The sequence below is a fragment of the Scleropages formosus genome, chromosome 17, assembly GCF_900964775.1.
Source record: "Scleropages formosus chromosome 17, fSclFor1.1, whole genome shotgun sequence".
NCBI classification, from domain to species: domain Eukaryota; kingdom Metazoa; phylum Chordata; class Actinopteri; order Osteoglossiformes; family Osteoglossidae; genus Scleropages; species Scleropages formosus.
Genome location: NC_041822.1, coordinates 22294703 through 22320403, shown reverse-complemented (window position 1 = coordinate 22320403; position 25701 = coordinate 22294703). Strand labels below are relative to the sequence as shown.

The 25701-nt window shown below is 44.1% G+C and overlaps 33 non-coding genes across 33 annotated transcripts; all 33 read right to left on the bottom strand.

Moving 5' to 3' along the window:
• Positions 1–187: 187 nt before the first annotated feature.
• Positions 188–281, bottom strand: trnai-uau (transfer RNA isoleucine (anticodon UAU)). The gene is made up of 2 exons: positions 244–281; positions 188–223 (listed from the first exon to the last, which is right to left on the bottom strand). It is a non-coding gene; the product is annotated as a tRNA-Ile (tRNA).
• Positions 282–805: 524 nt separating this feature from the next.
• Positions 806–899, bottom strand: trnai-uau (transfer RNA isoleucine (anticodon UAU)). The gene is made up of 2 exons: positions 862–899; positions 806–841 (listed from the first exon to the last, which is right to left on the bottom strand). It is a non-coding gene; the product is annotated as a tRNA-Ile (tRNA).
• Positions 900–1435: 536 nt separating this feature from the next.
• trnai-uau (transfer RNA isoleucine (anticodon UAU)) lies at positions 1436–1529 on the bottom strand. Its single transcript has 2 exons — positions 1492–1529; positions 1436–1471 (listed from the first exon to the last, which is right to left on the bottom strand). It is a non-coding gene; the product is annotated as a tRNA-Ile (tRNA).
• A 524-nt stretch (positions 1530–2053) lies between these two features.
• Positions 2054–2147, bottom strand: trnai-uau (transfer RNA isoleucine (anticodon UAU)). Its single transcript has 2 exons — positions 2110–2147; positions 2054–2089 (listed from the first exon to the last, which is right to left on the bottom strand). It is a non-coding gene; the product is annotated as a tRNA-Ile (tRNA).
• Positions 2148–2677: 530 nt separating this feature from the next.
• Positions 2678–2771, bottom strand: trnai-uau (transfer RNA isoleucine (anticodon UAU)). Its single transcript has 2 exons — positions 2734–2771; positions 2678–2713 (listed from the first exon to the last, which is right to left on the bottom strand). It is a non-coding gene; the product is annotated as a tRNA-Ile (tRNA).
• Positions 2772–3307: 536 nt separating this feature from the next.
• On the bottom strand, positions 3308–3401 carry trnai-uau (transfer RNA isoleucine (anticodon UAU)). Its single transcript has 2 exons — positions 3364–3401; positions 3308–3343 (listed from the first exon to the last, which is right to left on the bottom strand). It is a non-coding gene; the product is annotated as a tRNA-Ile (tRNA).
• Positions 3402–3925: 524 nt separating this feature from the next.
• On the bottom strand, positions 3926–4019 carry trnai-uau (transfer RNA isoleucine (anticodon UAU)). The gene is made up of 2 exons: positions 3982–4019; positions 3926–3961 (listed from the first exon to the last, which is right to left on the bottom strand). It is a non-coding gene; the product is annotated as a tRNA-Ile (tRNA).
• A 536-nt stretch (positions 4020–4555) lies between these two features.
• Positions 4556–4649, bottom strand: trnai-uau (transfer RNA isoleucine (anticodon UAU)). The gene is made up of 2 exons: positions 4612–4649; positions 4556–4591 (listed from the first exon to the last, which is right to left on the bottom strand). It is a non-coding gene; the product is annotated as a tRNA-Ile (tRNA).
• Positions 4650–5173: 524 nt separating this feature from the next.
• On the bottom strand, positions 5174–5267 carry trnai-uau (transfer RNA isoleucine (anticodon UAU)). The gene is made up of 2 exons: positions 5230–5267; positions 5174–5209 (listed from the first exon to the last, which is right to left on the bottom strand). It is a non-coding gene; the product is annotated as a tRNA-Ile (tRNA).
• A 522-nt stretch (positions 5268–5789) lies between these two features.
• Positions 5790–5883, bottom strand: trnai-uau (transfer RNA isoleucine (anticodon UAU)). Its single transcript has 2 exons — positions 5846–5883; positions 5790–5825 (listed from the first exon to the last, which is right to left on the bottom strand). It is a non-coding gene; the product is annotated as a tRNA-Ile (tRNA).
• A 524-nt stretch (positions 5884–6407) lies between these two features.
• Positions 6408–6501, bottom strand: trnai-uau (transfer RNA isoleucine (anticodon UAU)). Its single transcript has 2 exons — positions 6464–6501; positions 6408–6443 (listed from the first exon to the last, which is right to left on the bottom strand). It is a non-coding gene; the product is annotated as a tRNA-Ile (tRNA).
• Positions 6502–7031: 530 nt separating this feature from the next.
• On the bottom strand, positions 7032–7125 carry trnai-uau (transfer RNA isoleucine (anticodon UAU)). The gene is made up of 2 exons: positions 7088–7125; positions 7032–7067 (listed from the first exon to the last, which is right to left on the bottom strand). It is a non-coding gene; the product is annotated as a tRNA-Ile (tRNA).
• Positions 7126–7661: 536 nt separating this feature from the next.
• trnai-uau (transfer RNA isoleucine (anticodon UAU)) lies at positions 7662–7755 on the bottom strand. Its single transcript has 2 exons — positions 7718–7755; positions 7662–7697 (listed from the first exon to the last, which is right to left on the bottom strand). It is a non-coding gene; the product is annotated as a tRNA-Ile (tRNA).
• A 524-nt stretch (positions 7756–8279) lies between these two features.
• On the bottom strand, positions 8280–8373 carry trnai-uau (transfer RNA isoleucine (anticodon UAU)). The gene is made up of 2 exons: positions 8336–8373; positions 8280–8315 (listed from the first exon to the last, which is right to left on the bottom strand). It is a non-coding gene; the product is annotated as a tRNA-Ile (tRNA).
• Positions 8374–8903: 530 nt separating this feature from the next.
• On the bottom strand, positions 8904–8997 carry trnai-uau (transfer RNA isoleucine (anticodon UAU)). The gene is made up of 2 exons: positions 8960–8997; positions 8904–8939 (listed from the first exon to the last, which is right to left on the bottom strand). It is a non-coding gene; the product is annotated as a tRNA-Ile (tRNA).
• A 524-nt stretch (positions 8998–9521) lies between these two features.
• Positions 9522–9615, bottom strand: trnai-uau (transfer RNA isoleucine (anticodon UAU)). The gene is made up of 2 exons: positions 9578–9615; positions 9522–9557 (listed from the first exon to the last, which is right to left on the bottom strand). It is a non-coding gene; the product is annotated as a tRNA-Ile (tRNA).
• A 521-nt stretch (positions 9616–10136) lies between these two features.
• Positions 10137–10230, bottom strand: trnai-uau (transfer RNA isoleucine (anticodon UAU)). The gene is made up of 2 exons: positions 10193–10230; positions 10137–10172 (listed from the first exon to the last, which is right to left on the bottom strand). It is a non-coding gene; the product is annotated as a tRNA-Ile (tRNA).
• Positions 10231–10758: 528 nt separating this feature from the next.
• On the bottom strand, positions 10759–10852 carry trnai-uau (transfer RNA isoleucine (anticodon UAU)). The gene is made up of 2 exons: positions 10815–10852; positions 10759–10794 (listed from the first exon to the last, which is right to left on the bottom strand). It is a non-coding gene; the product is annotated as a tRNA-Ile (tRNA).
• Positions 10853–11379: 527 nt separating this feature from the next.
• Positions 11380–11473, bottom strand: trnai-uau (transfer RNA isoleucine (anticodon UAU)). The gene is made up of 2 exons: positions 11436–11473; positions 11380–11415 (listed from the first exon to the last, which is right to left on the bottom strand). It is a non-coding gene; the product is annotated as a tRNA-Ile (tRNA).
• Positions 11474–11995: 522 nt separating this feature from the next.
• On the bottom strand, positions 11996–12089 carry trnai-uau (transfer RNA isoleucine (anticodon UAU)). Its single transcript has 2 exons — positions 12052–12089; positions 11996–12031 (listed from the first exon to the last, which is right to left on the bottom strand). It is a non-coding gene; the product is annotated as a tRNA-Ile (tRNA).
• Positions 12090–12610: 521 nt separating this feature from the next.
• Positions 12611–12704, bottom strand: trnai-uau (transfer RNA isoleucine (anticodon UAU)). The gene is made up of 2 exons: positions 12667–12704; positions 12611–12646 (listed from the first exon to the last, which is right to left on the bottom strand). It is a non-coding gene; the product is annotated as a tRNA-Ile (tRNA).
• A 528-nt stretch (positions 12705–13232) lies between these two features.
• Positions 13233–13326, bottom strand: trnai-uau (transfer RNA isoleucine (anticodon UAU)). The gene is made up of 2 exons: positions 13289–13326; positions 13233–13268 (listed from the first exon to the last, which is right to left on the bottom strand). It is a non-coding gene; the product is annotated as a tRNA-Ile (tRNA).
• A 536-nt stretch (positions 13327–13862) lies between these two features.
• Positions 13863–13956, bottom strand: trnai-uau (transfer RNA isoleucine (anticodon UAU)). Its single transcript has 2 exons — positions 13919–13956; positions 13863–13898 (listed from the first exon to the last, which is right to left on the bottom strand). It is a non-coding gene; the product is annotated as a tRNA-Ile (tRNA).
• A 522-nt stretch (positions 13957–14478) lies between these two features.
• On the bottom strand, positions 14479–14572 carry trnai-uau (transfer RNA isoleucine (anticodon UAU)). Its single transcript has 2 exons — positions 14535–14572; positions 14479–14514 (listed from the first exon to the last, which is right to left on the bottom strand). It is a non-coding gene; the product is annotated as a tRNA-Ile (tRNA).
• Positions 14573–15108: 536 nt separating this feature from the next.
• trnai-uau (transfer RNA isoleucine (anticodon UAU)) lies at positions 15109–15202 on the bottom strand. The gene is made up of 2 exons: positions 15165–15202; positions 15109–15144 (listed from the first exon to the last, which is right to left on the bottom strand). It is a non-coding gene; the product is annotated as a tRNA-Ile (tRNA).
• Positions 15203–15723: 521 nt separating this feature from the next.
• Positions 15724–15817, bottom strand: trnai-uau (transfer RNA isoleucine (anticodon UAU)). Its single transcript has 2 exons — positions 15780–15817; positions 15724–15759 (listed from the first exon to the last, which is right to left on the bottom strand). It is a non-coding gene; the product is annotated as a tRNA-Ile (tRNA).
• Positions 15818–16345: 528 nt separating this feature from the next.
• On the bottom strand, positions 16346–16439 carry trnai-uau (transfer RNA isoleucine (anticodon UAU)). The gene is made up of 2 exons: positions 16402–16439; positions 16346–16381 (listed from the first exon to the last, which is right to left on the bottom strand). It is a non-coding gene; the product is annotated as a tRNA-Ile (tRNA).
• Positions 16440–16966: 527 nt separating this feature from the next.
• On the bottom strand, positions 16967–17060 carry trnai-uau (transfer RNA isoleucine (anticodon UAU)). Its single transcript has 2 exons — positions 17023–17060; positions 16967–17002 (listed from the first exon to the last, which is right to left on the bottom strand). It is a non-coding gene; the product is annotated as a tRNA-Ile (tRNA).
• A 521-nt stretch (positions 17061–17581) lies between these two features.
• On the bottom strand, positions 17582–17675 carry trnai-uau (transfer RNA isoleucine (anticodon UAU)). The gene is made up of 2 exons: positions 17638–17675; positions 17582–17617 (listed from the first exon to the last, which is right to left on the bottom strand). It is a non-coding gene; the product is annotated as a tRNA-Ile (tRNA).
• A 530-nt stretch (positions 17676–18205) lies between these two features.
• trnai-uau (transfer RNA isoleucine (anticodon UAU)) lies at positions 18206–18299 on the bottom strand. Its single transcript has 2 exons — positions 18262–18299; positions 18206–18241 (listed from the first exon to the last, which is right to left on the bottom strand). It is a non-coding gene; the product is annotated as a tRNA-Ile (tRNA).
• Positions 18300–18829: 530 nt separating this feature from the next.
• Positions 18830–18923, bottom strand: trnai-uau (transfer RNA isoleucine (anticodon UAU)). Its single transcript has 2 exons — positions 18886–18923; positions 18830–18865 (listed from the first exon to the last, which is right to left on the bottom strand). It is a non-coding gene; the product is annotated as a tRNA-Ile (tRNA).
• Positions 18924–19444: 521 nt separating this feature from the next.
• Positions 19445–19538, bottom strand: trnai-uau (transfer RNA isoleucine (anticodon UAU)). The gene is made up of 2 exons: positions 19501–19538; positions 19445–19480 (listed from the first exon to the last, which is right to left on the bottom strand). It is a non-coding gene; the product is annotated as a tRNA-Ile (tRNA).
• A 529-nt stretch (positions 19539–20067) lies between these two features.
• Positions 20068–20161, bottom strand: trnai-uau (transfer RNA isoleucine (anticodon UAU)). The gene is made up of 2 exons: positions 20124–20161; positions 20068–20103 (listed from the first exon to the last, which is right to left on the bottom strand). It is a non-coding gene; the product is annotated as a tRNA-Ile (tRNA).
• Positions 20162–25701: the final 5540 nt, after the last annotated feature.

Genomic DNA, 25701 nt, shown 5'->3' with positions numbered 1-25701 from the left:
AAGGGGACAAGGTGATTGAGAATGGAGCAGAGTAAATACAACCCTGTTCAAAGTGCATTATAGGAGGTTGACTCATATTGGTTTATTGAACACTTTTTTCCAGAGTAACTTACATTGATTTACCCATTGATACATGTGGGCAATTTTAACTGCAGCACTTCAAGGTAGTGGCAGCCTTAAAATTTCATGCTCCAGGTGAGGCTCGAACTCACAACCTCGGCATCACTCTCGTGAGTACTGCTATATAAGTACCACGCGCTAACCAATTGCGCTACTGGAGCCTGACACCCCTGGTGGTGACAGTAAACTTCTATTGTGACTTCTTCTTGTTCCATCCCAAGGAGTGTATTCGTCCTCTTGTTCACTACATGCACTTACCGACCACTTTTTAGGTATACCTGGATGTTCACACATTCATCTCACATCTCACAGTTAGTGAGTCACATGGTTGTGCAGTCCCCAAAACTGGATGAATGGAAACTGCTTAGAAATTGGTGAAAAGAATGAATCCGTTGACACATAACAGCAGTACAGACTGGTGGTGGTGGTGGTGTAATGTTTTGGGGGGTGTCACAAGCAAATTGTCTCTTGTGTGTGTGTGAGTTTCAAATGAACAGAAAGGGGACAAGGTGATTGAGAATGGAGCAGAGTAAATACAACCCTGTTCAAAGTGCATTATAGGAGGTTGACTCATATTGGTTTATTGAACACTTTTTTCCAGAGTAACTTACATTGATTTACCCATTGATACATGTGGGCAATTTTAACTGCAGCACTTCAAGGTAGTGGCAGCCTTAAAATTTCATGCTCCAGGTGAGGCTCGAACTCACAACCTCGGCATCACTCTCGTGAGTACTGCTATATAAGTACCACGCGCTAACCAATTGCGCTACTGGAGCCTGACACCCCTGGTGGTGACAGTAAACTTCTATTGTGACTTCTTCTTGTTCCATCCCAAGGAGTGTATTCGTCCTCTTGTTCACTACATGCACTTACCGACCACTTTTTAGGTATACCTGGATGTTCACACATTCATCTCACATCTCACAGTTAGTGAGTCACATGGTTGTGCAGTCCCCAAAACTGGATGAATGGAAACTGCTTAGAAATTGGTGAAAAGAATGAATCCGTTGACACATAACAGCAGTACAGACTGGTGGTGGTGGTGGTGGTGGTGGTGGTGTAATGTTTTGGGGGGTGTCACAAGCAAATTGTCTCTTGTGTGTGTGTGAGTTTCAAATGAACAGAAAGGGGACAAGGTGATTGAGAATGGAGCAGAGTAAATACAACCCTGTTCAAAGTGCATTATAGGAGGTTGACTCATATTGGTTTATTGAACACTTTTTTCCAGAGTAACTTACATTGATTTACCCATTGATACATGTGGGCAATTTTAACTGCAGCACTTCAAGGTAGTGGCAGCCTTAAAATTTTATGCTCCAGGTGAGGCTCGAACTCACAACCTCGGCATCACTCTCGTGAGTACTGCTATATAAGTACCACGCGCTAACCAATTGCGCTACTGGAGCCTGACACCCCTGATGGTGACAGTAAACTTCTATTGTGACTTCTTCTTGTTCCATCCCAAGGAGTGTATTCGTCCTCTTGTTCACTACATGCACTTACCGACCACTTTTTAGGTATACCTGGATGTTCACACATTCATCTCACATCTCACAGTTAGTGAGTCACATGGTTGTGCAGTCCCCAAAACTGGATGAATGGAAACTGCTTAGAAATTGGTGAAAAGAATGAATCCGTTGACACATAACAGCAGTACAGACTGGTGGTGGTGGTGGTGTAATGTTTTGGGGGGTGTCACAAGCAAATTGTCTCTTGTGTGTGTGTGAGTTTCAAATGAACAGAAAGGGGACAAGGTGATTGAGAATGGAGCAGAGTAAATACAACCCTGTTCAAAGTGCATTATAGGAGGTTGACTCATATTGGTTTATTGAACACTTTTTTCCAGAGTAACTTACATTGATTTACCCATTGATACATGTGGGCAATTTTAACTGTAGCACTTCAAGGTAGTGGCAGCCTTAAAATTTCATGCTCCAGGTGAGGCTCGAACTCACAACCTCGGCATCACTCTCGTGAGTACTGCTATATAAGTACCACGCGCTAACCAATTGCGCTACTGGAGCCTGACACCCCTGGTGGTGACAGTAAACTTCTATTGTGACTTCTTCTTGTTCCATCCCAAGGAGTGTATTCGTCCTCTTGTTCACTACATGCACTTACCGACCACTTTTTAGGTATACCTGGATGTTCACACATTCATCTCACATCTCACAGTTAGTGAGTCACATGGTTGTGCAGTCCCCAAAACTGGATGAATGGAAACTGCTTAGAAATTGGTGAAAAGAATGAATCCGTTGACATATAACAGCAGTACAGACTGGTGGTGGTGGTGGTGGTGGTGTAATGTTTTGGGGGGTGTCACAAGCAAATTGTCTCTTGTGTGTGTGTGAGTTTCAAATGAACAGAAAGGGGACAAGGTGATTGAGAATGGAGCAGAGTAAATACAACCCTGTTCAAAGTGCATTATAGGAGGTTGACTCATATTGGTTTATTGAACACTTTTTTCCAGAGTAACTTACATTGATTTACCCATTGATACATGTGGGCAATTTTAACTGCAGCACTTCAAGGTAGTGGCAGCCTTAAAATTTCATGCTCCAGGTGAGGCTCGAACTCACAACCTCGGCATCACTCTCGTGAGTACTGCTATATAAGTACCACGCGCTAACCAATTGCGCTACTGGAGCCTGACACCCCTGGTGGTGACAGTAAACTTCTATTGTGACTTCTTCTTGTTCCATCCCAAGGAGTGTATTCGTCCTCTTGTTCACTACATGCACTTACCGACCACTTTTTAGGTATACCTGGATGTTCACACATTCATCTCACATCTCACAGTTAGTGAGTCACATGGTTGTGCAGTCCCCAAAACTGGATGAATGGAAACTGCTTAGAAATTGGTGAAAAGAATGAATCCGTTGACATATAACAGCAGTACAGACTGGTGGTGGTGGTGGTGGTGGTGGTGGTGTAATGTTTTGGGGGGTGTCACAAGCAAATTGTCTCTTGTGTGTGTGTGAGTTTCAAATGAACAGAAAGGGGACAAGGTGATTGAGAATGGAGCAGAGTAAATACAACCCTGTTCAAAGTGCATTATAGGAGGTTGACTCATATTGGTTTATTGAACACTTTTTTCCAGAGTAACTTACATTGATTTACCCATTGATACATGTGGGCAATTTTAACTGCAGCACTTCAAGGTAGTGGCAGCCTTAAAATTTCATGCTCCAGGTGAGGCTCGAACTCACAACCTCGGCATCACTCTCGTGAGTACTGCTATATAAGTACCACGCGCTAACCAATTGCGCTACTGGAGCCTGACACCCCTGGTGGTGACAGTAAACTTCTATTGTGACTTCTTCTTGTTCCATCCCAAGGAGTGTATTCGTCCTCTTGTTCACTACATGCACTTACCGACCACTTTTTAGGTATACCTGGATGTTCACACATTCATCTCACATCTCACAGTTAGTGAGTCACATGGTTGTGCAGTCCCCAAAACTGGATGAATGGAAACTGCTTAGAAATTGGTGAAAAGAATGAATCCGTTGACACATAACAGCAGTACAGACTGGTGGTGGTGGTGGTGTAATGTTTTGGGGGGTGTCACAAGCAAATTGTCTCTTGTGTGTGTGTGAGTTTCAAATGAACAGAAAGGGGACAAGGTGATTGAGAATGGAGCAGAGTAAATACAACCCTGTTCAAAGTGCATTATAGGAGGTTGACTCATATTGGTTTATTGAACACTTTTTTCCAGAGTAACTTACATTGATTTACCCATTGATACATGTGGGCAATTTTAACTGCAGCACTTCAAGGTAGTGGCAGCCTTAAAATTTCATGCTCCAGGTGAGGCTCGAACTCACAACCTCGGCATCACTCTCGTGAGTACTGCTATATAAGTACCACGCGCTAACCAATTGCGCTACTGGAGCCTGACACCCCTGGTGGTGACAGTAAACTTCTATTGTGACTTCTTCTTGTTCCATCCCAAGGAGTGTATTCGTCCTCTTGTTCACTACATGCACTTACCGACCACTTTTTAGGTATACCTGGATGTTCACACATTCATCTCACATCTCACAGTTAGTGAGTCACATGGTTGTGCAGTCCCCAAAACTGGATGAATGGAAACTGCTTAGAAATTGGTGAAAAGAATGAATCCGTTGACATATAACAGCAGTACAGACTGGTGGTGGTGGTGGTGGTGGTGGTGGTGTAATGTTTTGGGGGGTGTCACAAGCAAATTGTCTCTTGTGTGTGTGTGAGTTTCAAATGAACAGAAAGGGGACAAGGTGATTGAGAATGGAGCAGAGTAAATACAACCCTGTTCAAAGTGCATTATAGGAGGTTGACTCATATTGGTTTATTGAACACTTTTTTCCAGAGTAACTTACATTGATTTACCCATTGATACATGTGGGCAATTTTAACTGCAGCACTTCAAGGTAGTGGCAGCCTTAAAATTTCATGCTCCAGGTGAGGCTCGAACTCACAACCTCGGCATCACTCTCGTGAGTACTGCTATATAAGTACCACGCGCTAACCAATTGCGCTACTGGAGCCTGACACCCCTGGTGGTGACAGTAAACTTCTATTGTGACTTCTTCTTGTTCCATCCCAAGGAGTGTATTCGTCCTCTTGTTCACTACATGCACTTACCGACCACTTTTTAGGTATACCTGGATGTTCACACATTCATCTCACATCTCACAGTTAGTGAGTCACATGGTTGTGCAGTCCCCAAAACTGGATGAATGGAAACTGCTTAGAAATTGGTGAAAAGAATGAATCCGTTGACACATAACAGCAGTACAGACTGGTGGTGGTGGTGGTGTAATGTTTTGGGGGGTGTCACAAGCAAATTGTCTCTTGTGTGTGTGTGAGTTTCAAATGAACAGAAAGGGGACAAGGTGATTGAGAATGGAGCAGAGTAAATACAACCCTGTTCAAAGTGCATTATAGGAGGTTGACTCATATTGGTTTATTGAACACTTTTTTCCAGAGTAACTTACATTGATTTACCCATTGATACATGTGGGCAATTTTAACTGCAGCACTTCAAGGTAGTGGCAGCCTTAAAATTTCATGCTCCAGGTGAGGCTCGAACTCACAACCTCGGCATCACTCTCGTGAGTACTGCTATATAAGTACCACGCGCTAACCAATTGCGCTACTGGAGCCTGACACCCCTGGTGGTGACAGTAAACTTCTATTGTGACTTCTTCTTGTTCCATCCCAAGGAGTGTATTCGTCCTCTTGTTCACTACATGCACTTACCGACCACTTTTTAGGTATACCTGGATGTTCACACATTCATCTCACATCTCACAGTTAGTGAGTCACATGGTTGTGCAGTCCCCAAAACTGGATGAATGGAAACTGCTTAGAAATTGGTGAAAAGAATGAATCCGTTGACACATAACAGCAGTACAGACTGGTGGTGGTGGTGGTGTAATGTTTTGGGGTGTCACAAGCAAATTGTCTCTTGTGTGTGTGTGAGTTTCAAATGAACAGAAAGGGGACAAGGTGATTGAGAATGGAGCAGAGAAAATACAACCCTGTTCAAAGTGCATTATAGGAGGTTGACTCATATTGGTTTATTGAACACTTTTTTCCAGAGTAACTTACATTGATTTACCCATTGATACATGTGGGCAATTTTAACTGCAGCACTTCAAGGTAGTGGCAGCCTTAAAATTTCATGCTCCAGGTGAGGCTCGAACTCACAACCTCGGCATCACTCTCGTGAGTACTGCTATATAAGTACCACGCGCTAACCAATTGCGCTACTGGAGCCTGACACCCCTGGTGGTGACAGTAAACTTCTATTGTGACTTCTTCTTGTTCCATCCCAAGGAGTGTATTCGTCCTCTTGTTCACTACATGCACTTACCGACCACTTTTTAGGTATACCTGGATGTTCACACATTCATCTCACATCTCACAGTTAGTGAGTCACATGGTTGTGCAGTCCCCAAAACTGGATGAATGGAAACTGCTTAGAAATTGGTGAAAAGAATGAATCCGTTGACACATAACAGCAGTACAGACTGGTGGTGGTGGTGGTGTAATGTTTTGGGGGGTGTCACAAGCAAATTGTCTCTTGTGTGTGTGTGAGTTTCAAATGAACAGAAAGGGGACAAGGTGATTGAGAATGGAGCAGAGTAAATACAACCCTGTTCAAAGTGCATTATAGGAGGTTGACTCATATTGGTTTATTGAACACTTTTTTCCAGAGTAACTTACATTGATTTACCCATTGATACATGTGGGCAATTTTAACTGTAGCACTTCAAGGTAGTGGCAGCCTTAAAATTTCATGCTCCAGGTGAGGCTCGAACTCACAACCTCGGCATCACTCTCGTGAGTACTGCTATATAAGTACCACGCGCTAACCAATTGCGCTACTGGAGCCTGACACCCCTGGTGGTGACAGTAAACTTCTATTGTGACTTCTTCTTGTTCCATCCCAAGGAGTGTATTCGTCCTCTTGTTCACTACATGCACTTACCGACCACTTTTTAGGTATACCTGGATGTTCACACATTCATCTCACATCTCACAGTTAGTGAGTCACATGGTTGTGCAGTCCCCAAAACTGGATGAATGGAAACTGCTTAGAAATTGGTGAAAAGAATGAATCCGTTGACATATAACAGCAGTACAGACTGGTGGTGGTGGTGGTGGTGGTGTAATGTTTTGGGGGGTGTCACAAGCAAATTGTCTCTTGTGTGTGTGTGAGTTTCAAATGAACAGAAAGGGGACAAGGTGATTGAGAATGGAGCAGAGTAAATACAACCCTGTTCAAAGTGCATTATAGGAGGTTGACTCATATTGGTTTATTGAACACTTTTTTCCAGAGTAACTTACATTGATTTACCCATTGATACATGTGGGCAATTTTAACTGCAGCACTTCAAGGTAGTGGCAGCCTTAAAATTTCATGCTCCAGGTGAGGCTCGAACTCACAACCTCGGCATCACTCTCGTGAGTACTGCTATATAAGTACCACGCGCTAACCAATTGCGCTACTGGAGCCTGACACCCCTGGTGGTGACAGTAAACTTCTATTGTGACTTCTTCTTGTTCCATCCCAAGGAGTGTATTCGTCCTCTTGTTCACTACATGCACTTACCGACCACTTTTTAGGTATACCTGGATGTTCACACATTCATCTCACATCTCACAGTTAGTGAGTCACATGGTTGTGCAGTCCCCAAAACTGGATGAATGGAAACTGCTTAGAAATTGGTGAAAAGAATGAATCCGTTGACATATAACAGCAGTACAGACTGGTGGTGGTGGTGGTGGTGGTGGTGGTGTAATGTTTTGGGGGGTGTCACAAGCAAATTGTCTCTTGTGTGTGTGTGAGTTTCAAATGAACAGAAAGGGGACAAGGTGATTGAGAATGGAGCAGAGTAAATACAACCCTGTTCAAAGTGCATTATAGGAGGTTGACTCATATTGGTTTATTGAACACTTTTTTCCAGAGTAACTTACATTGATTTACCCATTGATACATGTGGGCAATTTTAACTGCAGCACTTCAAGGTAGTGGCAGCCTTAAAATTTCATGCTCCAGGTGAGGCTCGAACTCACAACCTCGGCATCACTCTCGTGAGTACTGCTATATAAGTACCACGCGCTAACCAATTGCGCTACTGGAGCCTGACACCCCTGGTGGTGACAGTAAACTTCTATTGTGACTTCTTCTTGTTCCATCCCAAGGAGTGTATTCGTCCTCTTGTTCACTACATGCACTTACCGACCACTTTTTAGGTATACCTGGATGTTCACACATTCATCTCACATCTCACAGTTAGTGAGTCACATGGTTGTGCAGTCCCCAAAACTGGATGAATGGAAACTGCTTAGAAATTGGTGAAAAGAATGAATCCGTTGACACATAACAGCAGTACAGACTGGTGGTGGTGGTGGTGTAATGTTTTGGGGGGTGTCACAAGCAAATTGTCTCTTGTGTGTGTGTGAGTTTCAAATGAACAGAAAGGGGACAAGGTGATTGAGAATGGAGCAGAGTAAATACAACCCTGTTCAAAGTGCATTATAGGAGGTTGACTCATATTGGTTTATTGAACACTTTTTTCCAGAGTAACTTACATTGATTTACCCATTGATACATGTGGGCAATTTTAACTGTAGCACTTCAAGGTAGTGGCAGCCTTAAAATTTCATGCTCCAGGTGAGGCTCGAACTCACAACCTCGGCATCACTCTCGTGAGTACTGCTATATAAGTACCACGCGCTAACCAATTGCGCTACTGGAGCCTGACACCCCTGGTGGTGACAGTAAACTTCTATTGTGACTTCTTCTTGTTCCATCCCAAGGAGTGTATTCGTCCTCTTGTTCACTACATGCACTTACCGACCACTTTTTAGGTATACCTGGATGTTCACACATTCATCTCACATCTCACAGTTAGTGAGTCACATGGTTGTGCAGTCCCCAAAACTGGATGAATGGAAACTGCTTAGAAATTGGTGAAAAGAATGAATCCGTTGACATATAACAGCAGTACAGACTGGTGGTGGTGGTGGTGGTGGTGTAATGTTTTGGGGGGTGTCACAAGCAAATTGTCTCTTGTGTGTGTGTGAGTTTCAAATGAACAGAAAGGGGACAAGGTGATTGAGAATGGAGCAGAGTAAATACAACCCTGTTCAAAGTGCATTATAGGAGGTTGACTCATATTGGTTTATTGAACACTTTTTTCCAGAGTAACTTACATTGATTTACCCATTGATACATGTGGGCAATTTTAACTGCAGCACTTCAAGGTAGTGGCAGCCTTAAAATTTCATGCTCCAGGTGAGGCTCGAACTCACAACCTCGGCATCACTCTCGTGAGTACTGCTATATAAGTACCACGCGCTAACCAATTGCGCTACTGGAGCCTGACACCCCTGATGGTGACAGTAAACTTCTATTGTGACTTCTTCTTGTTCCATCCCAAGGAGTGTATTCGTCCTCTTGTTCACTACATGCACTTACCGACCACTTTTTAGGTATACCTGGATGTTCACACATTCATCTCACATCTCACAGTTAGTGAGTCACATGGTTGTGCAGTCCCCAAAACTGGATGAATGGAAACTGCTTAGAAATTGGTGAAAAGAATGAATCCGTTGACACATAACAGCAGTACAGACTGGTGGTGGTGGTGGTGTAATGTTTTGGGGGGTGTCACAAGCAAATTGTCTCTTGTGTGTGTGTGAGTTTCAAATGAACAGAAAGGGGACAAGGTGATTGAGAATGGAGCAGAGTAAATACAACCCTGTTCAAAGTGCATTATAGGAGGTTGACTCATATTGGTTTATTGAACACTTTTTTCCAGAGTAACTTACATTGATTTACCCATTGATACATGTGGGCAATTTTAACTGCAGCACTTCAAGGTAGTGGCAGCCTTAAAATTTCATGCTCCAGGTGAGGCTCGAACTCACAACCTCGGCATCACTCTCGTGAGTACTGCTATATAAGTACCACGCGCTAACCAATTGCGCTACTGGAGCCTGACACCCCTGATGGTGACAGTAAACTTCTATTGTGACTTCTTCTTGTTCCATCCCAAGGAGTGTATTCGTCCTCTTGTTCACTACATGCACTTACCGACCACTTTTTAGGTATACCTGGATGTTCACACATTCATCTCACATCTCACAGTTAGTGAGTCACATGGTTGTGCAGTCCCCAAAACTGGATGAATGGAAACTGCTTAGAAATTGGTGAAAAGAATGAATCCGTTGACACATAACAGCAGTACAGACTGGTGGTGGTGGTGGTGTAATGTTTTGGGGGTGTCACAAGCAAATTGTCTCTTGTGTGTGTGAGTTTCAAATGAACAGAAAGGGGACAAGGTGATTGAGAATAGAGCAGAGTAAATACAACCCTGTTCAAAGTGCATTATGGGAGGTTGCCTGATATTGGTGTATTGAACACTTTTTTCCAGAGTAACTTACATTGATTTACCCATTGATACATGTGGGCAATTTTAACTGCAGCACTTCAAGGTAGTGGCAGCCTTAAAATTTCATGCTCCAGGTGAGGCTCGAACTCACAACCTCGGCATCACTCTCGTGAGTACTGCTATATAAGTACCACGCGCTAACCAATTGCGCTACTGGAGCCTGACACCCCTGATGGTGACAGTAAACTTCTATTGTGACTTCTTCTTGTTCCATCCCAAGGAGTGTATTCGTCCTCTTGTTCACTACATGCACTTACCGACCACTTTTTAGGTATACCTGGATGTTCACACATTCATCTCACATCTCACAGTTAGTGAGTCACATGGTTGTGCAGTCCCCAAAACTGGATGAATGGAAACTGCTTAGAAATTGGTGAAAAGAATGAATCCGTTGACACATAACAGCAGTACAGACTGGTGGTGGTGGTGGTGGTGGTGTAATGTTTTGGGGTGTCACAAGCAAATTGTCTCTTGTGTGTGTGTGAGTTTCAAATGAACAGAAAGGGGACAAGGTGATTGAGAATGGAGCAGAGTAAATACAACCCTGTTCAAAGTGCATTATAGGAGGTTGACTCATATTGGTTTATTGAACACTTTTTTCCAGAGTAACTTACATTGATTTACCCATTGATACATGTGGGCAATTTTAACTGCAGCACTTCAAGGTAGTGGCAGCCTTAAAATTTCATGCTCCAGGTGAGGCTCGAACTCACAACCTCGGCATCACTCTCGTGAGTACTGCTATATAAGTACCACGCGCTAACCAATTGCGCTACTGGAGCCTGACACCCCTGGTGGTGACAGTAAACTTCTATTGTGACTTCTTCTTGTTCCATCCCAAGGAGTGTATTCGTCCTCTTGTTCACTACATGCACTTACCGACCACTTTTTAGGTATACCTGGATGTTCACACATTCATCTCACATCTCACAGTTAGTGAGTCACATGGTTGTGCAGTCCCCAAAACTGGATGAATGGAAACTGCTTAGAAATTGGTGAAAAGAATGAATCCGTTGACATATAACAGCAGTACAGACTGGTGGTGGTGGTGGTGGTGTAATGTTTTGGGGGATGTCACAAGCAAATTGTCTCCTGTGTGTGTGTGAGTTTCAAATGAACAGAAAGGGGACAAGGTGATTGAGAATGGAGCAGAGTAAATACAACCCTGTTCAAAGTGCATTATAGGAGGTTGACTCATATTGGTTTATTGAACACTTTTTTCCAGAGTAACTTACATTGATTTACCCATTGATACATGTGGGCAATTTTAACTGCAGCACTTCAAGGTAGCGGCAGCCTTAAAATTTCATGCTCCAGGTGAGGCTCGAACTCACAACCTCGGCATCACTCTCGTGAGTACTGCTATATAAGTACCACGCGCTAACCAATTGCGCTACTGGAGCCTGACACCCCTGGTGGTGACAGTAAACTTCTATTGTGACTTCTTCTTGTTCCATCCCAAGGAGTGTTTTCGTCCTCTTGTTCACTACATGCACTTACCGACCACTTTTTAGGTATACCTGGATGTTCACACATTCATCTCACATCTCACAGTTAGTGAGTCACATGGTTGTGCAGTCCCCAAAACTGGATGAATGGAAACTGCTTAGAAATTGGTGAAAAGAATGAATCCGTTGACACATAACAGCAGTACAGACTGGTGGTGGTGGTGGTGTAATGTTTTGGGGGTGTCACAAGCAAATTGTCTCTTGTGTGTGTGAGTTTCAAATGAACAGAAAGGGGACAAGGTGATTGAGAATAGAGCAGAGTAAATACAACCCTGTTCAAAGTGCATTATGGGAGGTTGCCTGATATTGGTGTATTGAACACTTTTTTTCCAGAGTAACTTACATTGATTTACCCATTGATACATGTGGGCAATTTTAACTGCAGCACTTCAAGGTAGTGGCAGCCTTAAAATTTTATGCTCCAGGTGAGGCTTGAACTCACAACCTCGGCATCACTCTCGTGAGTACTGCTATATAAGTACCACGCGCTAACCAATTGCGCTACTGGAGCCTGACACCCCTGGTGGTGACAGTAAACTTCTATTGTGACTTCTTCTTGTTCCATCCCAAGGAGTGTATTCGTCCTCTTGTTCACTACATGCACTTACCGACCACTTTTTAGGTATACCTGGATGTTCACACATTCATCTCACATCTCACAGTTAGTGAGTCACATGGTTGTGCACTCCCCAAAACTGGATGAATGGAAACTGCTTAGAAATTGGTGAAAAGAATGAATCCGTTGACACATAACAGCAGTACAGACTGGTGGTGGTGGTGGTGTAATGTTTTGGGGGTGTCACAAGCAAATTGTCTCTTGTGTGTGTGAGTTTCAAATGAACAGAAAGGGGACAAGGTGATTGAGAATAGAGCAGAGTAAATACAACCCTGTTCAAAGTGCATTATGGGAGGTTGCCTGATATTGGTGTATTGAACACTTTTTTCCAGAGTAACTTACATTGATTTACCCATTGATACATGTGGGCAATTTTAACTGCAGCACTTCAAGGTAGTGGCAGCCTTAAAATTTCATGCTCCAGGTGAGGCTTGAACTCACAACCTCGGCATCACTCTCGTGAGTACTGCTATATAAGTACCACGTGCTAACCAATTGCGCTACTGGAGCCTGACACCCCTGGTGGTGACAGTAAACTTCTATTGTGACTTCTTCTTGTTCCATCCCAAGGAGTGTATTCGTCCTCTTGTTCACTACATGCACTTACCGACCACTTTTTAGGTATACCTGGATGTTCACACATTCATCTCACATCTCACAGTTAGTGAGTCACATGGTTGTGCAGTCCCCAAAACTGGATGAATGGAAACTGCTTAGAAATTGGTGAAAAGAATGAATCCGTTGACACATAACAGCAGTACAGACTGGTGGTGGTGGTGGTGGTGGTGTAATGTTTTGGGGTGTCACAAGCAAATTGTCTCTTGTGTGTGTATGAGTTTCAAATGAACAGAAAGGGGACAAGGTGATTGAGAATAGAGCAGAGTAAATACAACCCTGTTCAAAGTGCATTATGGGAGGTTGCCTGATATTGGTTTATTGAACACTTTTTTCCAGAGTAACTTACATTGATTTACCCATTGATACATGTGGGCAATTTTAACTGCAGCACTTCAAGGTAGTGGCAGCCTTAAAATTTCATGCTCCAGGTGAGGCTCGAACTCACAACCTCGGCATCACTCTCGTGAGTACTGCTATATAAGTACCACGCGCTAACCAATTGCGCTACTGGAGCCTGACACCCCTGGTGGTGACAGTAAACTTCTATTGTGACTTCTTCTTGTTCCATCCCAAGGAGTGTATTCGTCCTCTTGTTCACTACATGCACTTACCGACCACTTTTTAGGTATACCTGGATGTTCACACATTCATCTCACATCTCACAGTTAGTGAGTCACATGGTTGTGCAGTCCCCAAAACTGGATGAATGGAAACTGCTTAGAAATTGGTGAAAAGAATGAATCCGTTGACACATAACAGCAGTACAGACTGGTGGTGGTGGTGGTGGTGGTGGTGGTGTAATGTTTTGGGGGGTGTCACAAGCAAATTGTCTCCTGTGTGTGTGTGAGTTTCAAATGAACAGAAAGGGGACAAGGTGATTGAGAATGGAGCAGAGTAAATACAACCCTGTTCAAAGTGCATTATAGGAGGTTGACTCATATTGGTTTATTGAACACTTTTTTCCAGAGTAACTTACATTGATTTACCCATTGATACATGTGGGCAATTTTAACTGCAGCACTTCAAGGTAGTGGCAGCCTTAAAATTTTATGCTCCAGGTGAGGCTTGAACTCACAACCTCGGCATCACTCTCGTGAGTACTGCTATATAAGTACCACGCGCTAACCAATTGCGCTACTGGAGCCTGACACCCCTGGTGGTGACAGTAAACTTCTATTGTGACTTCTTCTTGTTCCATCCCAAGGAGTGTATTCGTCCTCTTGTTCACTACATGCACTTACCGACCACTTTTTAGGTATACCTGGATGTTCACACATTCATCTCACATCTCACAGTTAGTGAGTCACATGGTTGTGCAGTCCCCAAAACTGGATGAATGGAAACTGCTTAGAAATTGGTGAAAAGAATGAATCCGTTGACACATAACAGCAGTACAGACTGGTGGTGGTGGTGGTGTAATGTTTTGGGGTGTCACAAGCAAATTGTCTCTTGTGTGTGTGTGAGTTTCAAATGAACAGAAAGGGGACAAGGTGATTGAGAATGGAGCAGAGAAAATACAACCCTGTTCAAAGTGCATTATAGGAGGTTGACTCATATTGGTTTATTGAACACTTTTTTCCAGAGTAACTTACATTGATTTACCCATTGATACATGTGGGCAATTTTAACTGCAGCACTTCAAGGTAGTGGCAGCCTTAAAATTTCATGCTCCAGGTGAGGCTCGAACTCACAACCTCGGCATCACTCTCGTGAGTACTGCTATATAAGTACCACGCGCTAACCAATTGCGCTACTGGAGCCTGACACCCCTGGTGGTGACAGTAAACTTCTATTGTGACTTCTTCTTGTTCCATCCCAAGGAGTGTATTCGTCCTCTTGTTCACTACATGCACTTACCGACCACTTTTTAGGTATACCTGGATGTTCACACATTCATCTCACATCTCACAGTTAGTGAGTCACATGGTTGTGCAGTCCCCAAAACTGGATGAATGGAAACTGCTTAGAAATTGGTGAAAAGAATGAATCCGTTGACATATAACAGCAGTACAGACTGGTGGTGGTGGTGGTGGTGGTGGTGGTGTAATGTTTTGGGGGGTGTCACAAGCAAATTGTCTCTTGTGTGTGTGTGAGTTTCAAATGAACAGAAAGGGGACAAGGTGATTGAGAATGGAGCAGAGTAAATACAACCCTGTTCAAAGTGCATTATAGGAGGTTGACTCATATTGGTTTATTGAACACTTTTTTCCAGAGTAACTTACATTGATTTACCCATTGATACATGTGGGCAATTTTAACTGCAGCACTTCAAGGTAGTGGCAGCCTTAAAATTTCATGCTCCAGGTGAGGCTCGAACTCACAACCTCGGCATCACTCTCGTGAGTACTGCTATATAAGTACCACGCGCTAACCAATTGCGCTACTGGAGCCTGACACCCCTGGTGGTGACAGTAAACTTCTATTGTGACTTCTTCTTGTTCCATCCCAAGGAGTGTATTCGTCCTCTTGTTCACTACATGCACTTACCGACCACTTTTTAGGTATACCTGGATGTTCACACATTCATCTCACATCTCACAGTTAGTGAGTCACATGGTTGTGCAGTCCCCAAAACTGGATGAATGGAAACTGCTTAGAAATTGGTGAAAAGAATGAATCCGTTGACACATAACAGCAGTACAGACTGGTGGTGGTGGTGGTGTAATGTTTTGGGGGTGTCACAAGCAAATTGTCTCTTGTGTGTGTGAGTTTCAAATGAACAGAAAGGGGACAAGGTGATTGAGAATAGAGCAGAGTAAATACAACCCTGTTCAAAGTGCATTATGGGAGGTTGCCTGATATTGGTGTATTGAACACTTTTTTCCAGAGTAACTTACATTGATTTACCCATTGATACATGTGGGCAATTTTAACTGCAGCACTTCAAGGTAGTGGCAGCCTTAAAATTTCATGCTCCAGGTGAGGCTCGAACTCACAACCTCGGCATCACTCTCGTGAGTACTGCTATATAAGTACCACGCGCTAACCAATTGCGCTACTGGAGCCTGACACCCCTGATGGTGACAGTAAACTTCTATTGTGACTTCTTCTTGTTCCATCCCAAGGAGTGTATTCGTCCTCTTGTTCACTACATGCACTTACCGACCACTTTTTAGGTATACCTGGATGTTCACACATTCATCTCACATCTCACAGTTAGTGAGTCACATGGTTGTGCAGTCCCCAAAACTGGATGAATGGAAACTGCTTAGAAATTGGTGAAAAGAATGAATCCGTTGACACATAACAGCAGTACAGACTGGTGGTGGTGGTGGTGGTGGTGTAATGTTTTGGGGTGTCACAAGCAAATTGTCTCTTGTGTGTGTGTGAGTTTCAAATGAACAGAAAGGGGACAAGGTGATTGAGAATGGAGCAGAGTAAATACAACCCTGTTCAAAGTGCATTATAGGAGGTTGACTCATATTGGTTTATTGAACACTTTTTTCCAGAGTAACTTACATTGATTTACCCATTGATACATGTGGGCAATTTTAACTGCAGCACTTCAAGGTAGTGGCAGCCTTAAAATTTCATGCTCCAGGTGAGGCTCGAACTCACAACCTCGGCATCACTCTCGTGAGTACTGCTATATAAGTACCACGCGCTAACCAATTGCGCTACTGGAGCCTGACACCCCTGGTGGTGACAGTAAACTTCTATTGTGACTTCTTCTTGTTCCATCCCAAGGAGTGTATTCGTCCTCTTGTTCACTACATGCACTTACCGACCACTTTTTAGGTATACCTGGATGTTCACACATTCATCTCACATCTCACAGTTAGTGAGTCACATGGTTGTGCAGTCCCCAAAACTGGATGAATGGAAACTGCTTAGAAATTGGTGAAAAGAATGAATCCGTTGACATATAACAGCAGTACAGACTGGTGGTGGTGGTGGTGGTGTAATGTTTTGGGGGATGTCACAAGCAAATTGTCTCCTGTGTGTGTGTGAGTTTCAAATGAACAGAAAGGGGACAAGGTGATTGAGAATGGAGCAGAGTAAATACAACCCTGTTCAAAGTGCATTATAGGAGGTTGACTCATATTGGTTTATTGAACACTTTTTTCCAGAGTAACTTACATTGATTTACCCATTGATACATGTGGGCAATTTTAACTGCAGCACTTCAAGGTAGCGGCAGCCTTAAAATTTCATGCTCCAGGTGAGGCTCGAACTCACAACCTCGGCATCACTCTCGTGAGTACTGCTATATAAGTACCACGCGCTAACCAATTGCGCTACTGGAGCCTGACACCCCTGGTGGTGACAGTAAACTTCTATTGTGACTTCTTCTTGTTCCATCCCAAGGAGTGTTTTCGTCCTCTTGTTCACTACATGCACTTACCGACCACTTTTTAGGTATACCTGGATGTTCACACATTCATCTCACATCTCACAGTTAGTGAGTCACATGGTTGTGCAGTCCCCAAAACTGGATGAATGGAAACTGCTTAGAAATTGGTGAAAAGAATGAATCCGTTGACACATAACAGCAGTACAGACTGGTGGTGGTGGTGGTGTAATGTTTTGGGGGTGTCACAAGCAAATTGTCTCTTGTGTGTGTGAGTTTCAAATGAACAGAAAGGGGACAAGGTGATTGAGAATAGAGCAGAGTAAATACAACCCTGTTCAAAGTGCATTATGGGAGGTTGCCTGATATTGGTGTATTGAACACTTTTTTCCAGAGTAACTTACATTGATTTACCCATTGATACATGTGGGCAATTTTAACTGCAGCACTTCAAGGTAGTGGCAGCCTTAAAATTTCATGCTCCAGGTGAGGCTTGAACTCACAACCTCGGCATCACTCTCGTGAGTACTGCTATATAAGTACCACGTGCTAACCAATTGCGCTACTGGAGCCTGACACCCCTGGTGGTGACAGTAAACTTCTATTGTGACTTCTTCTTGTTCCATCCCAAGGAGTGTATTCGTCCTCTTGTTCACTACATGCACTTACCGACCACTTTTTAGGTATACCTGGATGTTCACACATTCATCTCACATCTCACAGTTAGTGAGTCACATGGTTGTGCAGTCCCCAAAACTGGATGAATGGAAACTGCTTAGAAATTGGTGAAAAGAATGAATCCGTTGACACATAACAGCAGTACAGACTGGTGGTGGTGGTGGTGGTGGTGTAATGTTTTGGGGGGTGTCACAAGCAAATTGTCTCTTGTGTGTGTATGAGTTTCAAATGAACAGAAAGGGGACAAGGTGATTGAGAATAGAGCAGAGTAAATACAACCCTGTTCAAAGTGCATTATGGGAGGTTGCCTGATATTGGTTTATTGAACACTTTTTTCCAGAGTAACTTACATTGATTTACCCATTGATACATGTGGGCAATTTTAACTGCAGCACTTCAAGGTAGTGGCAGCCTTAAAATTTCATGCTCCAGGTGAGGCTCGAACTCACAACCTCGGCATCACTCTCGTGAGTACTGCTATATAAGTACCACGCGCTAACCAATTGCGCTACTGGAGCCTGACACCCCTGGTGGTGACAGTAAACTTCTATTGTGACTTCTTCTTGTTCCATCCCAAGGAGTGTATTCGTCCTCTTGTTCACTACATGCACTTACCGACCACTTTTTAGGTATACCTGGATGTTCACACATTCATCTCACATCTCACAGTTAGTGAGTCACATGGTTGTGCAGTCCCCAAAACTGGATGAATGGAAACTGCTTAGAAATTGGTGAAAAGAATGAATCCGTTGACACATAACAGCAGTACAGACTGGTGGTGGTGGTGGTGGTGGTGTAATGTTTTGGGGGGTGTCACAAGCAAATTGTCTCTTGTGTGTGTGTGAGTTTCAAATGAACAGAAAGGGGACAAGGTGATTGAGAATGGAGCAGAGTAAATACAACCCTGTTCAAAGTGCATTATAGGAGGTTGACTCATATTGGTTTATTGAACACTTTTTTCCAGAGTAACTTACATTGATTTACCCATTGATACATGTGGGCAATTTTAACTGCAGCACTTCAAGGTAGTGGCAGCCTTAAAATTTTATGCTCCAGGTGAGGCTTGAACTCACAACCTCGGCATCACTCTCGTGAGTACTGCTATATAAGTACCACGCGCTAACCAATTGCGCTACTGGAGCCTGACACCCCTGGTGGTGACAGTAAACTTCTATTGTGACTTCTTCTTGTTCCATCCCAAGGAGTGTATTCGTCCTCTTGTTCACTACATGCACTTACCGACCACTTTTTAGGTATACCTGGATGTTCACACATTCATCTCACATCTCACAGTTAGTGAGTCACATGGTTGTGCAGTCCCCAAAACTGGATGAATGGAAACTGCTTAGAAATTGGTGAAAAGAATGAATCCGTTGACACATAACAGCAGTACAGACTGGTGGTGGTGGTGGTGTAATGTTTTGGGGGTGTCACAAGCAAATTGTCTCTTGTGTGTGTGAGTTTCAAATGAACAGAAAGGGGACAAGGTGATTGAGAATAGAGCAGAGTAAATACAACCCTGTTCAAAGTGCATTATGGGAGGTTGCCTGATATTGGTGTATTGAACACTTTTTTCCAGAGTAACTTACATTGATTTACCCATTGATACATGTGGGCAATTTTAACTGCAGCACTTCAAGGTAGTGGCAGCCTTAAAATTTCATGCTCCAGGTGAGGCTCGAACTCACAACCTCGGCATCACTCTCGTGAGTACTGCTATATAAGTACCACGCGCTAACCAATTGCGCTACTGGAGCCTGACACCCCTGGTGGTGACAGTAAACTTCTATTGTGACTTCTTCTTGTTCCATCCCAAGGAGTGTATTCGTCCTCTTGTTCACTACATGCACTTACCGACCACTTTTTAGGTATACCTGGATGTTCACACATTCATCTCACATCTCACAGTTAGTGAGTCACATGGTTGTGCAGTCCCCAAAACTGGATGAATGGAAACTGCTTAGAAATTGGTGAAAAGAATGAATCCGTTGACACATAACAGCAGTACAGACTGGTGGTGGTGGTGGTGGTGGTGTAATGTTTTGGGGGTGTCACAAGCAAATTGTCTCTTGTGTGTGTGTGAGTTTCAAATGAACAGAAAGGGGACAAGGTGATTGAGAATGGAGCAGAGTAAATACAACCCTGTTCAAAGTGCATTATAGGAGGTTGACTCATATTGGTGTATTGAACACTTTTTGCCAGAGTAACTTACATTGATTTACCCCTTGATACATGTGGGCAATTTTAACTGCAGCACTTCAAGGTAGTGGCAGCCTTAAAATTTCATGCTCCAGGTGAGGCTCGAACTCACAACCTCGGCATCACTCTCATGAGTATTGCTATATAAGTACCACGCGCTAACCAATTGCGCTACTGGAGCTTACCCATTACACTTGATTTACCCATTGATACATGTGGGCTGTTTTTCCTGCAGCGATTGACAGTAGTGGCAATCTTAAAATTTCATGCTTTAGGTGAGGCTCAAACTCACAACCTCAGCATCACTCTAGAAAGTACTGCAAAGTAAGTACCACATGTTACCGGAGCCTCCCATAGATGGAAACAACAGTAAACTTCTATTGTAACTTGTTGTTGTTCCATCCCAGAGAGTGTATTTCTCCTCTTGTCAACTACATGCACTTACTGACCACTTTTTAGGTATACCTGAACGTTCACATATACAGTTCATGCCTCACAGCTACTGAGTCACATGGTTTTAGATATTATGCACACAAGGTTGAGAGGTATGGTTGCTGTCTAAGTGCTGGTTTGAATGGACAAGACGCATACAGAAGGGTATCTCAGAAGGCAGAACTCATCAAACCTCGAAACAGATGGGCCACAGCAGCAGAATTCCATGGCAGGTTCATCTGCTGTGGGCTGAGATCAGGAAAATAACATTCCAGTGTGCATGCAGTCCCCACAACTGGAAGAATGGAAATTGCTCAGAAATTGACGGAAAGAATGAATCCGCAGACCCACGTCAACAATACACACTGGTGGTGGTGGTGTAATGCTGTGGGGGTGGTTTCCCTCGGACACATTTAACTGGGTCGTCTCAGCTGATCATGGTACAAATTCCATAAAGTGTTTAAAGGATCATGGAACATGAATGTACTAGCAATAAACCTGCAGAAACACTAATAATCTGTCAAGCCACCATGGACCGTGAACCCTGTGGAACCTTCCAGCACCACCCAGTACTGGCTGGGCGTACCTAATAAACCAGCCAAAGTCTAGAGCATAATATTGTTCTGTTCTCCTTTGGTGTTATAAGTCTCGAAAGTGTTATGTCCCTTCACATCCATATGCTGTTCAGCTGTGACCAAAAGCCTAACAAACATTTTTATTTGTCATTTAGGAGTAGATACAAAAGATGTTAAATATTAACTCACAGAAGCCAAATTAAAGCCATAAAAATTTTAAATTGGTGGACATTACTTTAATATCTTGGTTGCATACTGATAAAATTATCTGAAATGTGCCTTACACCGCAGTCTGCTGTCTACATGAGGTGTGTGATAAATGCCATACACTTTCCCACCTCTTTAGAACACCCTCCTGCAGAGGTATGACAAGCCGGCACAAGAAAATATTTTAAATGCACAGTCATTAGAAGACTGTGGATGGCATTAATTACTCGTCTCAAAGTGTAATGGTTTAGCGCTGAAGTGAGATGAGTTCTCCTTGTCTAAATCACCGCATATGAAATTGCACATTTATTTCTTCTCCATTTTGTGCCTGGACTGTTATAGCGGTATTTAATTTTTCGTACCATTTTCAGATTTTCTAAGTAATATGCGCATAAAAAGATATTTCTGCATTTTTTGACCCTTATAGACTGCGATGGGGCCACATATACTAGTTATATATAGTTATATTTAATTTAATTTTACCGTCTAAACATGCAAAATAGGCAAAAAATAAGTAAAAAGACAAATTGCAAATTTTTGTGAGGGATGGGCGTGGTGGTGCGGTGGCATGGTGGGTTGGACTGGGTCCTGCTCTCCAGTGGGTCTGGGGTTCATGTCCTGTTTGGGGTGCCTTGCGACGGACTGGTGTCCTGTCCTGGGTGTGTCCCCTCCGGCCTTGTGCCCTGTGCTGCTGGGTAGGCTCCGGTTCCCTGTGACCCTGTATGGGACAAGTGGTTCAGAACGTGTGTGTGTGTGTGTGTGTGTGTGTGTGTGTGTGTGTGTGTGTGTGTGTGTGTGTGTGTGTGTGTGTGTGTGTGTGTGTGTGTGTGTGTGTGTGTGTGGTCGAGTCTGCATTGGCTTAGCTGCCTTGGGGGGGGGTGATTGCTTGTTCTGTGCTCGAGTGGCATAATAGGTTAGCATGTGGTACTTATAGAGCAGTACTCAATGGAGGGCTGCTGAGGTTGTGAGTACGAGCCTCACTTAGAGCAGAAGTTTTGGGTGACAGCTGAAGGAGTGTCCACTGGAATGCAGCACTGACACGGATCTGACCACGTTCGTCACGAAAGTCATTTCAAAACAGCGAAGCTGCCCAGTAAAAGTCATGAAGAAAACTGGTGTGCACCTCTGTCTTTGGCCTTTAAAAGCATAGGTTCAAATCCCACCTGTTGGTTTGGTACTGTACAGGTTACTCACCCTAAACTCACATATCCAAACAGGTAAATTGTAACAAATGATTTTGGGGGTAAAGTGCCAGTGATTTGAAGAAACATTTGATGATATGAATGTAATCACTAGATATGGGCTTGAATCCCACTCCCTGGGTAGTGCCTTTGAACAAAGGGTTTGCCCTCAACAGATGCAGTAGAAACCGCCCAGGCTTTGGACAGCAAGTAGTGTAGCTGTAAGAAATATTAGGTAGGTAAGGTGGCGTGGTCTTGTTAAGTAGGTTAGTTTAAGTTTGTGGAGTGGTGTATTTGCAGATTTTTGTTGGCAGGTATGGAGGTATGGTGTAATCCGGGATGGTTTGACTTTGTGAAGGTGGTGCACTTGCAGGTATGCGTGGAACTGTGGTTTAATCGGTGTAGTTGAGTGTGTGGAGTTGAGTTATTCATTGAGGGTGGAGGAGGAGGTGGGTCTGGGACACCAGGCTGCATTGTTGAGCCTTCTGGAGGTGTCGTGGGCCTAATTCAATGAAACGCCGGTGAAGGGAGGTGCCCGCTTGACAGCATCAATGAAATGCCCATGTCAGCACCCTGGGGTTAGCCTGCTTAGGGAGGGAAGTTAAGCTTCTTGGTCTCGAGTCATAGAGATGTATGTTGGCAATGTTGAATGTTGTTCTCTGTGCCTTCATGGTGAGGTTGGTTGGACTGGGTCCTTGTGTTCAACTGTGGTAATATACACATGGGGTGTAATCTCTTGTCCTGTGTATCTTGAATGTTTGGACCCAAAGGTTGCAGGTTCATGCCTTACCTCCAGCTGTTCTACTCTTGAACAAAGCATTTACCTGAATTTGCTCTGTTAAAATTGCCCAGCTGTATTAATGAGTAAACAGTGGTAAGGACCTTAAAATTCTAAGTTGCTTTGGAGAAAAGCTACATGAAAAAATGCAAACAATTTTCTTTGGGAAAAAGTGTCAGATCAGTGAAACGCTGGACTTCCTGTTCCCCGAAGTGAGCCCCCTTTAAGAAGCTATCATGATTTTTCTCTACATTTCACATACGTCTTGATGCTGTTGGGTGTAGATCTTCAATTCTGGGCCATTTGGAGTCTCTGCTGTTTGTTCCCCTCATTTTCCTCTGATGTCCTTCTTCATGCCCAAAAATCCCAAACGCAAGCGGCGACGGCAACAAGGCTCCCCCCCCGGCAACGCTCTTCTTCGGCACGTGCCCAGGTGACGCTCACCGCGACAGCCCACCTTCGGCAGCACTAATTGTTATAGGATGTGAACAACGGCAAAAAAAAGGTGTGTGATTGATGTGAAGAGAACGGAACCTTTAACTAGATGTGCTGCTGTCGTGTCGGGGCGTTCCGGAGAGCCACGAGCACACACGCGCACACACACACACACACACACACAACTCAAACATCGCACGCACGCCAACGGTCGCGCATCGCGCCGCCAGAGGCTTCGGCTGTTGACATGACCGGGGCAGAGCCTGGAGCTCCTCTGGAGCGGTGCAGGAGAAGGTGGAAGTGTTCGCAGCACCGTGACAAGTTGGCTTCACGCCTCATCCTGCGGCTCAGGCTTAATTAAACAGCCTTTCATTCCCCCCCACAACTCTCTCTCTCTCGCTCGCTCGCTCGCACCTCCTCGCTTTGTTCCCAAACCCTTAATGAAGCAGTCTCCACCCTCCCGCTCATCGGCAGGCCGCAGCCTTTGTTTGTCGGCATGGTGCCAGCTCCAAACCCCCCCTCCGCCAGCTCTGTGTGTCTAATTAGCTCCGTTGTTCTCGCCCTCTTCAAGTTTCACCCAGCTTCCAGTTGAGGCCGACAAGACCATCCTTGACCATCACCTCCCCACACGTCACCGTGAACACGTGCTGATGGCCCAACACCGAGAAAGGGAGTGTGACCCTGCTGTTGACCTCTGCTGATGACTGAATCAGTGCCGTTCTGTCAGAACCATTCTGCAACGTTCACGACCCCTCACATGATGTCCGGTGTTTAATGGTCTCATGTTGCTACTGTACTTCTGGCCTGAAGTCTGGATGTGCTATCGCTATAACTATACAGTGTGTGCGTGTGTGTGTGTGTGTGTGTGTCCAACATGTTAATTGATGAATTACTCCCTATAAATTGCCTATAGTGTGTGTGTGTGTGTGTGTGTGTGTGTGTGTGTGTGTGTGTGTGTGTGTGTGTGAGTGTGAGATTGCCCTTTCAGAGACTTGATCCCACATCCTACCTTAGACCCTATGCTTCCAGGATAGGCACTGGACCATTGTGACCCTGGACTGCAAAAGCAGCTACTGTTTATAGGTGACTAGCTCTTGAATATCCACACACAAACACTGACTAGCTACAATGGGAATTAATAAGTAAAGAATACATAAGTATTAATAATAAAATTCATTTTATAAAATAAAAATATGCAATATAATTTTAAAAATCATATAAAAAGGTTGCGTGGAGTTTGTGGTCATCTTGAATGTACGGTCACTGAAATGCAGGTGTGGAAACCCACTCTCGGTCCTATTGGAGTCCCTCTGGAGTCCCTCCTTGTGGTCTTTCCCAGCATGTTGTGTCAGAGGACCAGCAACCAACTGGTGCACAGCCCTGGAGTAAATGGGTCTTTAATCAAATTCCCTAAAGGAGCCATTGCATCTACGGTCATGTTTGTACTTATCAATCTAGCAGACCGTTTCCTCTAAAGCAACATTCATCTCAGAGTAAACTGAAGTCCATCGAATACAGATGAAAACAGATGAAGAACTTTAGACACAAACATAGGATTGTAAAAGTTATGCTTGTGTGTCTGATACCAGCATGTTGCAGGTTCACATCCCTCCAGTGGCAGCCTGTAGACGTGACATTCAAATATCAAAAACCTAGATAATCATAGCAGTTGGCACACACACACACACACACACACACACACACACACACACACACACACACACACACACACACATTTTCTGAACCGCTCGTCCCATACGGGGTCGGGGGAACCGGAGCCTAACCTGGCAACACAGGGCAAAGGTCGGAGGGGGAGGGGACACACCCAGGACGGGTAGCAGTTGGCATTGGGCTCATTTATGCAGGAGATCAGGAGGAAAGAGGCTCTGAAAGAGGTGGGTTTGAGACCTGTCTTGAGTGCTGAGATTCAGCAGCTCTGAGGGAAAGAGGGAGCTCATTTTACCACACTGAGCAAAAACTGAGGACCGCTGGTCTTTTGCTTTTGGACCCCATGTGAGCAGGACCACCAAGTGACCAGAAGGCCAGTAGCATGACACTCTCACCAGAAAGGGGGGTGGAAGGGACGTGACCCATGTGTAAACTGGTGCCCAGT